The sequence below is a fragment of the Ischnura elegans genome, chromosome X (genome assembly GCF_921293095.1).
Source record: "Ischnura elegans chromosome X, ioIscEleg1.1, whole genome shotgun sequence".
Lineage (NCBI taxonomy): Eukaryota > Metazoa > Arthropoda > Insecta > Odonata > Coenagrionidae > Ischnura > Ischnura elegans.
In genome coordinates, this window is record NC_060259.1 from 74,334,120 (window position 1) to 74,341,957 (window position 7,838).

The following is a 7,838-nucleotide window of genomic DNA, read 5'->3' on the forward strand; positions in this document are numbered from 1 at the left end:
CCATCTAATGTATGCACCAGGGGCGTTCTGGCCAGGTCGGCTGGTTGGCAATCACTGAGGGCCCCGAGCTTAAGGGGCCCCCCACGATGCTCATGTCTTTCATATAGCTATAGCATATATGAAAGGTGTAATAAGAAAAGACTCGGATCACTTGAGCCAAAATTTTTTTTGCATTTATAAAATTCTTCATAGTCATCAGTTGCTTTATTTACAACATACACCATTTAAAAAGATAATATAAAAAGTAATAAAATAAAGGTATCAGAAGATAAAGGAGAACCTGAAGCATCGATGCTTTTTTGAAAGGGTTATGTGCACTTAAATGCATAACCTTAAGGCTATTTTAGTGGATGTTTAGATGCTGGCACAGTTTCAAGGAACAAATTCACTTAGTAATAAATAGATAATGCAGCCATAATACATTATTTAATTGTATTATCTGTGAAATTCTCACTTTTCATAGAATTTTTTCTTACAAAATTGCTATTTTTATCAACTTTAATCTGGTGATTAAGAGCCAGAAGAGTGTCAACATCCAATTCCGTGCATGCAATTTCCTACTATTTTCAGGAGGGTGGCCGAATCTCCTAGTAAAAGGGGGGCTTCATGGACCCTAGATGAGGGCCCCCAATCACCCCAGTCCACCCCTGATATGCACAACCAAAGTAAGGCATGATTTACCCTCATTGTAGTCATCTCCCTATCAAATACTTCATACCAGCTCCCAATAAAAGTCAGATCTGAAATTAATTAGATCAGTTCTGCAACTCGAACTTCTGATCATGAACTTGAGGGCGCAAAAATAAACAAGGTTCCATATCGTATCCATTCATTTCAAATCAAATCCCCACTCGTTTTCAATCATTTTCATGGAATTGACAAAGAGTACATTTTCAGATCTGAAATTTGCTTTTGACAGATCATAGCCTTGTCTTTCTCTTCCAACCTGTCTCTCCAAAAAGACAGTTTTGGATAGTGTCAACCCTTTTCCTCAAATCTATGACTCACCCCTTTTACTCCTACACCCCAAAAAAGCATTTCTTTGCCTGCAATCCCAATTTTATCATCAAAACGCACTTGCAAGACCTAGAGATATATAAATGCAAGGAGAGAAATCACATGACCATTAGGGAGAGACAAAGGCTTCAACCAGGAGTTGAACACGGAACACTCATAACAGTAGCTCAGCACTAGGCCACCATGCTCCCATCAATGCACAAACAAATATTTAATCGCAGGAGCTACCTGCAAACATGTCTTAATACGTTACCAGATATAGAGCAAGAGATTGATCATGCTGAGCATCCCACAAGGCAATGGCTGGTCCTATGATTTCATGTGGAACTATTGAATAGTGAAAATGCAGCAGCAATACAATATGGTGGTTTCCTATTTTTTTAATTGCCTAAAGCAAAAGATTACTACTCCTGGAGTACATATTTTAGGCTTTTAGATTTTTTGATGACGTTATCTGTTTTTCGCTCAAAGTGAAAATTTTCAAGCATGCAAAAACATGATGGCTAAGTACGAATGCTGGGAAAAGCCTGTTTGACAACATTCTGGTTCCAGCTGCTGCCGTATGAGGCCACCTTGGTGCGAAGCTATGAGCGCTGCTACGATGCAGGCTGCTAGCAAGTAGCAGAGTACCCTGCTAGCAGGTAGGGCTTGGGTTAAATAAGGATTATCGGTTTACTATCAAATGAAGGAAACTTTCCAACCATAGACAATTTTAATAAGCGATTATTAAGAAATGTTTCCCTGAGCTCTGTGCCACATGCATGCATTGGTAACCTCAGATGATGTAAAACTCCTGACTACTCGTATAGCATATAGTTCCCTCTGACGTCATGTGGAGTGGCATTGCATGGGCACCAGTCTGGCTTTTTTCAAATGAGGTTAAAATTGACCATTAGAATTTGTCTTAACTGGGATTTCTAAAACTAAATAATTTGTATATTATGAATACTCTAATGTTGGGTAAGGAATGGCAATCACTGCCTTTCGTTTTCTTTGATGAAGTAAACTACCCTATTATAATAATAGGTACATCAGCGGCACAGGTTTTAGGGGATAAAACCCCCCTAGAGCTCAGAGAAATTTTTAAGTTCAAACCATTTTACTTAATTGGATTGATATTACTAATAGAATAGTGTAAAAATTAATAAAATATATAGAGATGTGCGAATAGTATCCGCGAATACTCGAATACCTCGAATATTAGAAAGTATTCGATATTCGAGGTTTCGAATAGTTATGCGAAAAGTACCGCCTCGAATACCTCGAATACTTTGAATTTCGCGTCATACACTGTCGCACGCACGTCGTTGGTAGTTGACTCGGAAAAATGAAGAGAACTCTAGTCGTTTAGTTCTCGCAGCGCCGTTTTACGCAAGTTGACGAATTACATCAAATTCGTGGATTTTAGCGGTGAAAAGAGTTCGATGAGGGGAACCGAAAATGGTCGGGTGAAAAAATCCGAAAATCCCCGATTCCCCCCACCAGGAGAACCTCAGTGCCGTGGGATAGCAACCTTAGGTCATTTCCCACAATCCGCTATCCCCCTCCATTCAGCACTTGCCTCACCCACTCTGACGCTTTCCTCTTCTCCGAAATCAAACAAAAGGTCCCAGATCGCGCAGGGATCGCATTACGAAGACCCCTGCTTCGAAAAAAATATCGAGTTACGAGAACAATAAAAACGTGTTTCACGCCCTCCCCCCTTTTCTCACCCACTGACCTTTTTCTGGCTACCTGCTTCGAAGTTCCCCATTTCTGGAGGTCAACAGCTGTGTGAGTAACGTGGGATACTTACATTAGCGCATTTCCCTAGATCCGGTATCCCTCTCCATTCTAGCACTAGCCCCCCTCTGAGGCTTTCGTCTTCTTCGAAATAAAAAAAAGGTCACAGCTCGCGCAGGGATCATATTACGAAGACCTTAGCTTCGAAAAAATACCAAGTTACACGAGAACAATAGAAACGTCTTTCGGGCCCCACCCTTTTCTCCCCCACTGACCTTTTTTTTCCTACCAGCTTCGAAGTTCCCCATTTCTGTGGAGGTCAACCGCTGCATGAGTCATCTATTAGCACAAAAGGTGTCTAAGAATGACTTTCGTCAATTTATGTTACACCTTTATTGAATTGAAGTATTAGTAATGTGCGCGTAATTTCAAAAAGAATAAGACCAAACACGACGTATTTCTGAGTTTATTTAAGCATTTTACGCAAAGAAATAAATATCAAAATACGACGGAGACTTAGCATTCTGGCGAAACTCGATATGAGCAGCAGAGCTTCTCGGGAGTTGATGCCGTATTTTTTTCCGAAAACATATATAAAGTTACAATTTATGAGTGGTGCTATAAATCTTTATTGTTACAGTCCCAGAGGAAGGGATATTTTCTCAGGATATTTGGTTTCTCCCTGATAGCAATTCCAATTCATCTTCTTATCTCGTGAGAACTCCCAAAGGTGGACTAATAATAATAACTAACCAAATAATTGAAGAAAATCCGGAGGAAAAGAGCTTGTATTTTGCAAATTGCCTCAGATTGTCAGCTAGCACTTGGCAGGAGGAGTGAGGGTAAAGCGATGTTAGTTGAATTAATTATATGCCCAATTGTTTCCATAAAATTAAAATATTCAATAATCAGCTAAATTCCTGTTCGAATCATTTAAAGGAAATCAAAATTACTCCCCAAAATCTTGTGTTGCCTGCTGCATAGGCAACCGAGTCAAACATACCAGCATTCATCATTTAGTATTCGAGGTATTCGAATATTCGAGCAATGATTTAATATTCGAATTCGATATTCGAATTCGCGAAATCTGCTATTCGACCCATCTCTAAAAATATACCTCAGAGAGCCGTAAAACTCATCATTTTGAACCATTTATCTCAAAATCCCGCAATTAATTAATCTTGCACCTACCCCTTATCCTGGTGGGTATTCCATACCCGGACACATCCCAGTATTAGTTGCACCTAAACCTCTCCAGCCTTAATTCCTAGCTGCGCCCCTGTAATACATCATGTACGAATGGATGCCATGCATAGTCACAGAATAGAAACAACACGCAATAAAATGTAATCCATTCCTCTGCCTTCCCTTGCTGCGGAGATCTTGCTGTATCTTCTCCAATGCAGATGGAACACACCAATGTCCCATGGACTAATCCTATCTCATTATTCACTGAAGTATGCCATCCAGTGGCATAAATATGGGAGGAGTGGAGGGATAGATCCCCCTCCAAAGCCTCAGAGAAAAGAAAAAAAATATTTAAACTATTGTCTAGTTTTGACTTATAATAACTGCATCTGCTAAAAGTTAAATTTTGAAACCAAAAATAATGTAAAATGTATTTCCAGGCTTGTCATTTTTCAAAAATTTTTCCAGACCCCCCCAGTTGCCTGGAGCAGTGGTGCAGCGAGGGGGGGTTTTTGGGGGATAAACCCCCCCCAGAGCTCAGAGAAATTTTTAAGTTTAATCCATTTCATTTAATTGGATTGATATTTGTGGCGGAAAAGCAGAAGGCGTTTCAATTGTTTTTCCACCAACTGCCACAAGAGAGCGTTGGGTGGAGAAAGGACGCCACTAAGAGGGAAGAGGCGACGCCATGACAGTCCGGACATGAAGAGTGTTTTGTGTCGATACCGTAGAGCTTGCCTGAGCTACTCGAATAGCGAAATAAACCAACCCTGCTATACATAATTGGTGATTGCATTTATTTACCACGTGCCTAATCATCCCCACGTTACAATATTACTAATAGAATAGTGTAAATATTAATAAAATATCCCTCAGAAGGACGTAAAACTCACCATTTTGAACCATTTATCTGAAAAATTTTCTAGGGGATTGCCTTCGCACCTCCCCCTTACCCTGGCGGGTATTCCACACCGTCAGTCACCCTAGTGCTTTGCACCCGAAATCCCCAAGCCTTAATTCCTAGCTGTGCCCCTGGCCTGGAGTGGGGGGGCGGTCGCCACCCCAGGCCATCCCATCCCCCCAAAGCATATTCCTATGCACCCAGCTGATGCCATCACCAGCTTGAGATGGAAGCGCAGCTAGGAATCAAGGCTAGGGGGGGTTTAGGAGCAACTAATACCGGGGTGTGTGGGGGTATGGAATACAGTCCAGGATAAGTGGTAGGTGCGAGATTAATAAATTGCAGAAATTTATAAAAATGGTTCAAAATGCTGATTTTTACAGCTTTCTGGGGGATATTTTATTAATCCTTACACTATTCTAGTAATAATATCAATCCAATTAAGTAAAATGGATTAATTAAAAATTTCTCTAGGCTCTGGGGGGAGTTTTATCCCCCAAAACCCCCCCCCCTCGCTGCGCCACTGGCTTGAGGAGAGTGGACATGTGCATGGATCAGATAATGATTGTGCAGTATGCCTCGCACCCGTCTTCTCAGCCTCCTCCATACTTTTACTCGAGTGGTCAACCCCTTCCCAATGGTCTCAACACCCCTTGGCTATCTATCCATGAGAATATGCTGGCCGGTGGTAGAACTGATGGATAAACTTTATAATTTGTTTCACATCTTGAGCAAAAAATTACTTGTTCATTTTTATTTTAACTGATTTATTTTTCTTCATCTGCCTCACTTATAAATATATAAATAAGAAATAAGCCATATTAATTTTAGGTAAACACAAAAGTTCGAGTCATATTTTATTACTGCTGATGGCTGCAGCTATTATGACTTGGTCTCCATAGCTATCTCTTTTTCAAAATCCACCTTATTTTTCAGAATATTTGAAATGTAAGGGATATGGCAGAATTTGGTTGTACTATCAAACTTTAAAATCTGGGGCTCATTATGGGGCCATCCTTACTAGGGGGTTTGGGGAAAATTTTTGGAAATGTGTTTTTTGACGCTATTCTGGCTATTGAAAAATAGGTCAATGTTAATAAAAAAAATAGCAATTTAATACGAAAAAAATCCTAAATAAAGTGAGAAAATCACAGTTGAAAACATTTAATGCGTTATGATTCTATTATCTATTTACTAAATTACGCAGTTCCTTGAAACTGCACTGAAATCTAAAAAAATCCTCTAAAATAACCTTTTCTGATAACCCTTTCAAAAAAGCATCAGGTTCTCTTTATCTTCTGACACCTTTATTTTATTATTTATTTTTATATAATCTTATTAAACTGAGTATGTTGTATAAATCAACTAATGAAAATGTAGAATTTTATAATTGCAAAAAAACTTGGTTCAACTAATATGAATATTTTTTATTACGCCTTTCATGTACGCTTCCCAATAGGCGCTAGCATTGTGGGGCCCCCTTAGCTTGGGGCCCTCGGCGATTGCCGACCAGCCGACCTGGCCAGACAACCCCTAATCATCACTTACTTTTGGCTGCAGTAGTAGATGCTTGGATCAATTAATATTCACCCATAAAGGTATTAATTGTAACCCATATAACCTTAATCCGAACCCAACACTGTTAAAGTTTGGTCATCTGATGAGAATCTGAGTGTCGATGGGACTGGTCCCTTTCTCATTAATAATAATGATAATAGTGGTGAATATCGCAGTTTTTAACACACTGACATATATTTCTTTTTGTATCTACAAGAAAATGAAAAATATATGCACATGCCTAGCAAGTGATGTCATGGCAAAATTAGCAGTGCCAGAATGCACTCACCTTAAGTTTTTTAGAAGTGTGTGTGTTTTTTTATTACTAGTATTATTTACATTTTATAACAATTTTATTTTAGTTACGAATGAATATACTAAAAAATTTTGGCACCAAAATTGATAAGGGTGTTATTTGAGTATTAAGCCTTCTGTTAATTAACAAGTGCCAGAAGGGCAAGCACATGACACCACTGCGTATAGCACTAGTGATACATCCAATTTTTTTTAACAGGGGATGGCAAAGCATATAATGTTAAAACAAAGTCATGAGCCGGGTGACTCTTTTCCGTATCTTGTAAATGACCAAGGCCGTAGACGATGAACCCCATAAAAGTGATACTCTAGGCTGTGAAAATATATGTGTACTCCTCCATAACAGAGTGCCCAAAGAACATCCATAGAAATAGTGGGTCAAATGGATCTAATTAAATAGCTGGCCAAGGGCGCATCTAAGAATTAAGGCTGGGGGGGTTTTAGGCGCAACTATAATACTTTGGGGTGTGGGGGATTTGCATACCCACCAGGGTAAGCGGGAGTTGCGAGGGCCTTCCTCCAGAAAATTTCTTAGATTAATGGTTAAAAATGGTGAGTTTTACGGTTTTTTGAGGGATATTTGATTAATCCTAACACTATTCTATAAGTAATACTAATCCAATTAAGTAAAATGGATTAAACATAAAATTTTCTCGGAGTTCTGGGGGGGGTGGGTTATCCCCCAAAACCCCTTCTCGCTGTGCCACTGTAGCTGGCTGAGTTTAACTTGTATGCTAAATAAAGTATTGGTTCATTTATCTCAGCAAATTTGAAAATTAAAATTGAGCCCTCAACTAATTAGGGAAAGAAATTTTACAAGGCCATCCTTGAGGTTATATTCAGGTCTTTTCTTTCCCTTTGGAGAGGTCATGCAGCAGTGCTTCACTTTCATCCAAGCTGCCATAGCCAACTCTGGCAACATCCATCTTTGCCCCAGTGTCAAGCCGGGCTGCCCACTCCTCCAACTCTCTTCAGCTTGCGGATTGAGCCAGTCAAGTGAGCAGCTCTAGAGGAAAGGAGAAGTCCACATTGCGGAGATACTGGACATCACCATTCAGGGGAGGATCAAGGGGTTATTACTTACCATGGAACCTTGGTGGTAAGCAATACCTTGCAGTGATAATGTGTTTGGAGTCTG